Genomic DNA, 10,033 nt, shown 5'->3' on the forward strand with positions numbered 1-10,033 from the left:
GCTGGTACAGCCACTATGGAAGACAATATGGAGGTTCTTCAAAAAATTAAAAAATAGAACTAGCAAATGTCCAGCAATTACACTTCTAGGTATTTTTCCAAAGAAAACAAAAACACTAATTTGCAAAGCTATATGCAGTCGTATGTTCACTGCAGTACTACTTACAATAGGCAAGATATGGAAGCAACCTAAGTGTCTATTAACAAATGAATGGGTAAATATACATACACAATAGAGTATTACTCAGTCATAAGAAAGAATGAAATCTTACCATTTGCAACAACATGGATGGACCCAGAGGGTATTATGCTAAGGGATATAAATCAGATAGAGAAAGACAAACACATACGGTTTCATTTATACATGGAGTCTAAAAAAAAAAAACAGACAAATAAAACAAACTGAAAGCAGACTCTCGTAGTTACAGAGAACAAATGGGTGAGGACCAGAGGGGAGGGGTGAGGAGATGAGCGAACCAGGTGAGGGGGTCAAGAGGCATAAATTTCTATGTAAAATAAGTAAACCACAGAGACTTAATGTGCATAAGGGATACAGTCCATAATACTGTGATAACTTTGTATGGTGACAGATGGACACTAGCCTTACTGTGGTAATCGTTTTGTAACATATAAAGAAATCAAATCACTACATTGTACATCTGAAACTAATACAATATTATAAATCAATTATACTTCAATTAAAAAGATTAGTTTGCAGTATATAGGACTTGTGTAAAAATAGATTCATACAGTAGGTGTCCTTTTCCCCCCTCAGGCTTCTTTCATTCAGCATAACTATTTTGAGATATCCATAATACTATGTACATCATGATTCATTCTTTTTCATTGCCTAGTAGTATTTCATTATATGGATATAGGACAATTTTTCTATCCACTCACCTGTTGATGGACATTTGTATTGCTTACAGTTTGGAGCTGTAACAAATAAACCTTCTATGCTTTCATTTCTTCAGGAAAATTTCTAATAGTTGAATAATTGGATAGTAGAGTAGTCAATGTTTAACTTTTACAGAAACAGCAGTTTATTTAGGTCACTTCTCTCATTCCTGATACTGGTCATTTGTCTTCGCTATTCTTTCCCTGATAAGTCTATATAGAGATTTATCAATTTTATCTTTTTATATAACCAGTTTTTTATTTAGCTGACTTGGTCTAAGATTTATTCTCTATTTCATGAATTCCTTCTTTTTGATATTCCTTTTCTTCTGGTAACTTCTGTTTTTTCTCTTCTTTTTCAAGTTTATGAATGTCAATGGTAAGGTCATTGTTTTGTGGCATTCTTTTCTAATATAGGCTTTTACTGCTATAGATTTCTAAGCTCTATTTTTGCTTCATCCCACCAATTTTTATTTTTTTCCTTTCTCATTATACACTCTAATTTTCTTTTAAAATTGTTTGCTGACTCACGGATTATTCAGAACTGTACTTACTTAGTTTCAAAATATTTGTGTGTGGGGGGCGGAATTTCCAAAGATTTACTTTGTGGTCAAGAAGCATACTTTATAGTTCATAATCCTTTTAAATTTATTAAGCCTGTGTTGTGGTCTGGATTATAGTCTATCATGACAAGTGTTCTATGTACACTAGAAAAGGAAGTACATTATGCTATTGTTAGTTGGAGTGCTCTATAAAAACCAGTTAGGTCAACTTGACTGACACTGTTGCTCAAGTCTTTGAGGTCCTTACATTTCCCTTCTACCTGTTCTATCAATTTTTAAAGTAGGATATTGAAATTTTGCAACTGTAATTGTGAATTTTCTATGTTATAGTTCTATCAGAGTTGCTTCTTTTATTTTTAAAGGTGCATAAACATTTATATCACTTTGATGAATTAAATCTTTCATCATTAATAAAGCAATCTCTTCATTCCTAGAAATATTATTTGCTCTAAAATTTACTTTGGTTTTTAAAATATTTCCTAAGCCTTTATTTATGAACTCATGGAATACAATTTTAATAATTTTTTAAATATCTTTGTCTCTACAAATTCTTATATCTGTGTCAGTTCTCGATTGCTTTCAATAGATTCATTTGCCTCCTGACTTTGGGCAATATTTCCTGATTCTTTGCATGCCTGGTGACTTTACCATGTGCTAGACACTTGTCTTGTTGGTTTGCTGGCTATTTCTGTGTTCCTATAAATATTCTTGAATTGGTTCTGGGAGACAGTTACTTGGAAACAGTTTCCTATTTTCTGCCTTGCTTTTAAGATTTGTTAAGTGGGATGAGAGTAGGGTTCAGTCTAAGGTGAAATAGTTCCTTCTGAGGCAAGGCCCTTCTGTGTACTCTGTCCAACACTCTGTGAATCATGAGGTTTTCCATTCTGTCTGGTGAGAACAGGTGCTTTTCTTGGCCCTGTACTAGCCCTAGACACAATTCTATCCAACCTTTTCAGCTCCTGGCAGTTTTCTCACAGGTATACACTCATCAGTACTCCCTGAAACCTTTGAAGATCCCCCCAAAGTTCTGTGCAGCTTTCTCCTCTTCAGTACTCTGTTCTGCAAAATTCTGTGGTTTCCCAGGTCTTTCAGCTTTGTCTTACTTAAGGAAGCTGCCAGACCCTTCCTGGCGCTTCCTGTTTCTTTCCATGTCTGGTAATTGTGATTGGATGCCAGGCATTGTGACTTTTAACTTGAATATGTGCTGTGGGTTTTCATATCCCCGTAAGTATTCTTGAACTCTGGGATGCAGTTAATTTATCTATAAACAGTCTGGTTCTTTCAAGTCTTAATTTTAAGCCCTTTTTTTTTTTTTTTTTTGGATAGGATCAATGCTATATTTCTTCTAGGATTTATTTTGCCTCACTACTGAAGCAGTGTTTTTCTGAGTGCCTTTTCCAATATCACTTTACTTACATGATTTATCCATTCTGGATGATGGCAAGAAACCTCTGTGGTAAGCTCTGGGGAATGTCTCCTCTCATCCTCTTCATGACCTCAGGGAAGTTTTCTCATACATATGTGTTGATGAGTACATAGCTGAAGACGTGTGGCTTTCTGAGCTTTCTCTCTGTGTATATCTCATCTTCTCATTCTCTGCCCTATAGACTAGAGCTCCATTGTGTTCCTTGGACTCCCAACTTGGTCTTCTCATGCTGAGACCGCTGGTTTCTCCCTGGATTCCCCCTCAGCTTACCACAGCTTGGAAACTCTCCAGGAATTAAGCTGGCTTAGTCAAGGGCTCATCTTTTTTGTTTTTCCTGTTAAGAATCGTTGCCCTAGAGAGTGGGACAAATTGAGAGAGTAGCATTGACATATATACACTACCATGTGTAAAATAGCTAGCTAGTGGGAAGCTGCCATATTACACAGGCAGCTCAACCTGGTGTTCTGTGACAACCTAGAGGGATGGGATGGGCTGGGGGTGGGTGGGAGGCACAAGACGGAGGGGACGTATGCATATTTATGGCTGATCCATGTTGTTGTGCAGCAGAAACCAACACAATATTGTAAAGTGATTGTGCTATGCTTAGTTGCTCACTCATGTCCGGCTCTTTGCAACCCCATGGACTGTAGCCCGCCAGGCTCCTCTGTCCATGGGGATTCTCCAGGCAAGAATACTGGAGTGGGTTGCCATTCTCTTCTCCAGGGGATCTTTTTAAAACCCAAAGATCAAACCCAGGTCTCCTGCATTGCAGGCAGATTCTTGACCATCTGAGCCCACAAAGTTATTATCCTCCAATTAAAAAACAAAAATCATTGTCCTATGCTGCCTAATGTCCAATATCTGAAGACCAATGTTTTATATATTTTGTTCAGTCTTGGCCAGCAGAAGTACTTACTCTCTCTTTTTGGACTACCTTCCCTTTGGTTTATGTTCAATTCTCTTTTCTTGGGTAACATTCACTGGACTTTCTCCTTCCAGTTACAACTATGTTTCTATAAGTAGATTTAATCTATCTTTGCAGTTTTATTACCATCCATAAAGTCTTCAAAAATCTGGCTTACTTTTTCATCTTTTTCCAACTTGTCAGATGAAAAGTGATCTCAGAATTCAGTCTCTTAAGAGTTCTTGACCCATGCAAACCTAATGATTACTCCCTTCTTGACACTCCATTCTCCACTGGCCTCCTTTCTGCAGTTTTCATCTTTGCGGTTTATGACTTTTGACTCCCTTTTGCTTCATGCCACCTGCACTGCTTATCTCTTCCATGCTGTTGCCATTTTAACCACTCTGATTGGCAACTTTATTCATGCCTCCTTTTGGCTTCAAATCCTTCAGTGACCTTAACTGCATATGAGATACACTCCAAAACCCTTTGCAGGACTTACCAGACTTGCCATGAAATATCTATGTTATCTATTCTCCATGCCTCCCAGACAGATAGACACACCATTCCACTTAATTTCCATCTGTGCTCTAGCCTTATGAGACCAGTAAGAAAAAGTCACTTGTAGCCATCTGAATAGATATTTCTATTTCATACTTCTATGTTTTTGCTCTCACCCTTTCCTCTTCATAAAATGTCCTGCTCCCTGCTCCAATCCATCTAACAAACTGATAATTATTTTACAGAAATCAGATTAACTGTATCCTTTTCTATTAGGCATTTTTTAAAAAGATACACAACATTTTAATGGGCTTACCTGGTGGCTCAGCTGGTAAAGAATCCTCATGCAATGCAGGAGACCTGGGTTCGATCCCTGGGTTGGGAAGATCCCCTAGAGAAGAGAAAGGTTACCCCCTCCAGTATTCTGGCCTGGAGAATTCCATGGACTGTATAGTCCCTGGGGTCACAAAGAGTTGGACATGACTGAGCGACTTCCACTTCACTTCACTTCACTTCACTTCAATATTTTAATACAGTAGTGTTAAGAATCAAAATGAATGCAAAAATGCATGATGAAAAAGACATCAACATTTTTAATAAAGACAGGATCAGACTCCACCCTTGCATAGCCCTGACTGCTTGTGTCACTCCAATCCTGGCCCTTGCCCCAAAAAACTTTATTTACAAGACCAGGTGACCACGGTAGCTACCAGTTTCTTTTTTGATGATGGCTGCTTTTGCTAAGTGCCAACTGGGCACCCACAAAATGTAGGAATGTAGGAGGCATTTCTCTAACCCAGACACACATTAACGACTCTACTCAAATCAACAAGCCCCTCCTGTATGCTTCCTTTTCCTACACCAATTCCTCCAAATTCTCAACAATATCTGTGAGAAAACATGTTTGATCTCATTCTGGCCTCCTTTTCCACCTTCAGCCTTTCACACCCTTTTCTCTCTTATTCTGATCCAACCACACTAGCCTCATTTCACTTCCTCAGATACAGAAGTCCTACCTCAGGGTCTTTGCACAAGCTGTTACCATTCCTTAGACCGTATCTCTTCCTGGCCCACTCAGACATCAGATTTCAGTATAAAAATCACCTTAAATATGTATATATAATTTATTTATTTGGCTGTCTTGGTGTTAGTTGTGGCATGCAGGATTTTCTGTTAATCCTGATGGGCTTTTCTCTAGTTGTACTGCATGAGCTCCAGTGTGTGGGCTCAGCAGTTGTAGTGCATGGGCTTAGCTGCCCCACAGCACGTGGGATCTTAATTACCCAACCAGGAATCAAACCCACTTTCCCTGCATTGGAAGATGGATTCTTAACCAATGGACCATGATTCAGTTCAGTTCAGTCACTCAGTCATGTCTGACTCTTTGGGACCCCACGGACTGCAGCACCCCAGGCTTCCCTGTCCATCACCAATTCCCAGAGTTTGCTCAAATTCATATCCATCAAGTCAGTGATGGATTCAACCATCTCATTCTCTGTCATCCCCTTCTCCTGCCTTCAATCTTGCCCACCATCAGGGTCTTTTCCAATGAGTCAGTTCTTCGCATCAGGTGGCCAAAGTATTGGAGTGAACAGCTTCAGTGTCAGTTCTTCCAATGAATATTGAGGACTAATTTCCTTTAGGATGGACTGGTTGATTCTCCTTGCAGTCCAAGGGACTCTCAAGAGTCTTCTCAACACCACAGTTCAAAAACATCAATTCGTCGGTGCTCAGCTTTCTTTACGGCCCAGCTCTCACATTCACACATGACTACTGGAAAAAACAGAACTTGGACTAGACAGACCTTTGTCAGTATTGTCTCTTCTTTTCAATATACTGTCTAGGTTGGGCATAGCTTTCCATGCAAAGAGCAAGCATCTTTTAATTTCATGGCTGCAGTAAACATCTGCAGTAATTTTAGAGCTCAAGAAAATAAAGTCTGTCACTATTTCCATTGTTTCCCCATCTATTTGTCATGAAGTGATGGGATCAGATGCCATGATCTTTGTTTTCTGAATGTTGAATTTTAAGCCACACTTTTCACACTCCTCTTTCATCAAGAGGCTCTTTAGCTCCTCCTCACTTTCTGTGGTGTCATCCGTGTATCTGAAGTTATTGATATTTCTCCCGGGAATCTTGATTCCAGTTTGTGCTTCATCCAGGCCAGCATTTCACATGATGTACTTGGCATAGAAGTTAAATAAGCAGGGTGACAATATACAGCCTTGACATACTCCTTTCCTAATTTGGAATGAATCTGTTGTTCCATGTCCAGTTCTAACCGTTGCTTCTTGACCTGCATACAGGTTTCTCAGGAGTCAGATAAGGTGGTCTGGTATTTCCATCTCTTTAAGAATTTTCCAGTTTGTTGTGATCTGCATAGTCAAAGGCTGTGGCGTAGTTAATAAAGCAGAAGTAGATGTTTTTCTGGAATTGTCTAGCTTTTTCAATGATCCAACAGATGTTGACAATTTTACCTCTGGTTCCTTGCCTTTTCTAAATCCAGCTTGAACATCTGGAAGTTCACTGTTGAAGCCTGGCTTAGAGAATTTTCAGCATTATTTTGCTAGTGTGTGAGGTGAGTGCAACTGTGCGGTAGTTTGAGCATTCTTTGGCATTGCCTTTCTCTGGGATTGGAATGAAAACTGACCTTTCCAGTCCTGTGGCCAGTGCTGAGTTTTCCAAATTTGCTGGCATATTGAATGCAGCACTTTCCCAGCACATCATCTTTTAGGATTTGAAATAGCTCAACTGGAGTTCCATCACCTCCACTAGCTTTGTTCGTAGTGAAGCTTCCTAAGGCCCACTTGACTTCTCATTCCAGGATGTCTGACTCTAGGTGGCTGATTACACCATGATGGTTATCTGGGTCATGAAGATCTTTTTAATATAGTTCTTCTGTGTATTCTTGCCACCTCTTCTTAATACCTCCTGCTTCTGTTAGGTCCCTACCATTTCTGTCCTTTACTGTGCTCATCTTTGCATGAAATGTTCCCTTGGGATCTCTAATTTTCTTGAAGAGATCTCTAGTGTTTCCCATTCTATTACTTTTTTCTGTTTCTTTGTGTTGATCACTGAGGTAGGCTTTCTTATCATTTCACCCCTAAACGTGGCACGAGGCTGAAGCACTCAGCGTTTCCTGAAGGCACATGTGGGACGGCTGCTAGTACTTGGTATTCCATCTATGTCATGGATTCAACACGTTGTCCAGATGGCAGTCTGCAGCAGACAAAATTCTCCATCTAGCCAAAGCGATGGTTTTCCTGGTAGTCACGTACACATGTCAGACTTGGACCATAAATAAGGCTAAGCACCAAAGTATCAATGCTTTCAAACTGTGGTGCTGGAGAACACTCTTAAGAGTCCCTTGGACTGCAAGGAGATCAAATCAGTCAATCCTAAAGGAATTCAACCCTGCCTGTGACTTAGAAGGACTGAAGCTGAAGTTCTAATACTTTAGCCCTGATGTGAAGAGCTGACTCACTGGAAAAGACCCTGATGCTGGGAAAGACTGAAGGCAGAAAGAGAAGGGGGCAACAGAGGATGAGACAGTTGGATGGCATCAGTGATTCAATATACATGACCTTGGGCAAACTCTGGGAGAGGGTGTGGGACAGGGAAGCCTGGCATGCTTCAGTCCATGGGGTTGCAAAGAGTTGGACATGACTTGGCAACTGGACAGCAACAATGAATCTACTTGATTCCCTTAATTCAGAGAGGACGCCCTCGGCCATTGAACATGTTAGAACAGAAGTCAGAAAACATCTTTTAATGATGTTTACTGGCCTTTGAGGGAAGTGTGACTAGCCACTTCTTTGTTGCTCCTGCTCTGGAGGGAGGAATGACCAGTTTACTCTCTGAGAGAACAATGAAATCCTATTTAAACCCTCAATTTTCAGTCACTCAGTCGTGTCAGACTCTTTGCGACCCCATGGACTGCAGCACACCAGGCCTCCCTGTCCATCACCAACTCCCAGAGTTCACCCAAACTCACGTCCATTGAGTCGATGATGCCATCCAGCCATCTCATCCTATGTCCTCCCCTTCTCCTCCAGCCTTCAATCTTTCCCAGCATCAGGGTCTTTTCAAATGAGTCAGCTCTTCGTATCAGGTGGCCAAGTACTGGAGTTTCAGCTTCAACATCAGTCCTTCGGATTGAGTACTAGCCGAGATGAAGGCGGCTGCAGCGATTCGTGGGGTCCGAGGGCAATTGGGCCTTCGTGAAGTTCGTATCCTTTTGTGCCAGCGCTCGCCCGGCAGCCAGGGCGTCAGGGACTTCATTGAGAAACGCTATGTGGAGCTGAAGAAAGCGAATCCCGACCTGCCCATCCTAATCCGCGAGTGCTCGGATGTGCAGCCCAAGCTCTGGGCCCGCTACACATTTGGCCAAGAGAAGAATGTCTCTCTGAACAACTTCAGTGCTGATCAGGTAACTAGAGCCCTGGAGAATGTGCTAAGTAGCAAAGCCTGAAGTCTCCACTGAGGATTAGGAACAACAGCCCCAGAGTCTGGGCTCTGCTGGACTGAGTACAATGTGGAGAAATGTATTCTGTTCTGTATAAAGATTGTGCTGGAAAAAAAAAAAAAACATCAGTCCTTCCAGTGAACACCCAGGATTGATCTCCTTTACAATGGACTGGTTGGATCTCCTTACTGTCCAAGGGACTTTCAAGAATCTTCTCCAACACCACAGTTCAAAAGCATCAATTCTTTGGTGCTCAGCTTTCTTTATAGTCCAACTCTCACATCGATACATGATGGATGGAAAAACCATAGCCTTGGAAAACCATAGCCTTGACTAGATAGACCTTTGTTGGAAAAGTAATGTCTCTGCTTTTTAATATGCTGTCTAGGTTGGTAATAACTTTTCTTCCAAGGAGTAAGCGACTTTTCATTTCATGGCTGCAATCACCATCTGTGGTGATTTTGGAGCCCCCAAAGACAAAATCTACCACTGTTTCCACTGTTTCCCCATCTATTTGCCATGAAGTGATGAGACCAGATGCCATGATCTTAGTTTTCTGAATGTTGAGCTTTAAGCCAAGTTGTTCACTCCCCTCTTTCACTTTCATCAAGACGCTCTTTAGTTCTTCTTCACTTACTGCCATAAGGGTGGTGTCCTCTGCATATCTGAGGTTATTGATATTTCTCCCAGCAATCTTGACCCCAGCTTGTGCTTTTTCCAGCCCAGCATTTCTCATGATGTACTCTGCATATAAGTTAAATAAGCAGGGTGACAATATACAGCCTTGACGTACTCTTTTTCCTATTTGGAACCAGTCTGTAGTTCCATGTCCAATTCTAATTGTTGCTTCCTGACCTGCATACAGGTTTCTCAAGGGGCAGGTCAGGTGGTCTGGTATTCCCATCTCTTTCAGAATTTTCCACAGTTTATTGTGACCCACACAGTCAAAGGCTTTGGCATAATCAATAAAGCAGAAAGAGATGTTTCTCTGGAATGCTTTTGCTTCTTCAAAGATCCAGCTGAAATTGGAAATTTGATCTCTGGTTCCTCTGCCTCTTCTAAAACCAGCTTGAACATCTGGAAGTTCATGGTTCATGTATTGCTGAAGCCTGGCTTGGAGAATCTTAAGCATTACTTTACTAACGTGTGAGATGAGTGCAACTGTGCAGTAGTTTGAGCATTCTTTGGCATTGCCTTTCTTTGGGATTGGAATGAAAACTGACCTTTCCAGTCCTGTGGCGGCCAGTGCTGAGTTTTCCAAATTTGCTGGCATATTGA

The 10,033-nt window shown here is 40.9% G+C and overlaps 1 pseudogene; it reads left to right on the forward strand.

Annotated features, from left to right (window-relative positions):
* Nucleotides 1-8,448: 8,448 nt before the first annotated feature.
* Nucleotides 8,449-8,878, forward strand: LOC139037050 (NADH dehydrogenase [ubiquinone] 1 alpha subcomplex subunit 2 pseudogene; annotated as a pseudogene).
* Nucleotides 8,879-10,033: the final 1,155 nt, after the last annotated feature.

This window comes from Odocoileus virginianus, chromosome 2, assembly GCF_023699985.2.
Source record: "Odocoileus virginianus isolate 20LAN1187 ecotype Illinois chromosome 2, Ovbor_1.2, whole genome shotgun sequence".
Taxonomy (NCBI): Eukaryota; Metazoa; Chordata; class Mammalia; order Artiodactyla; family Cervidae; genus Odocoileus; species Odocoileus virginianus.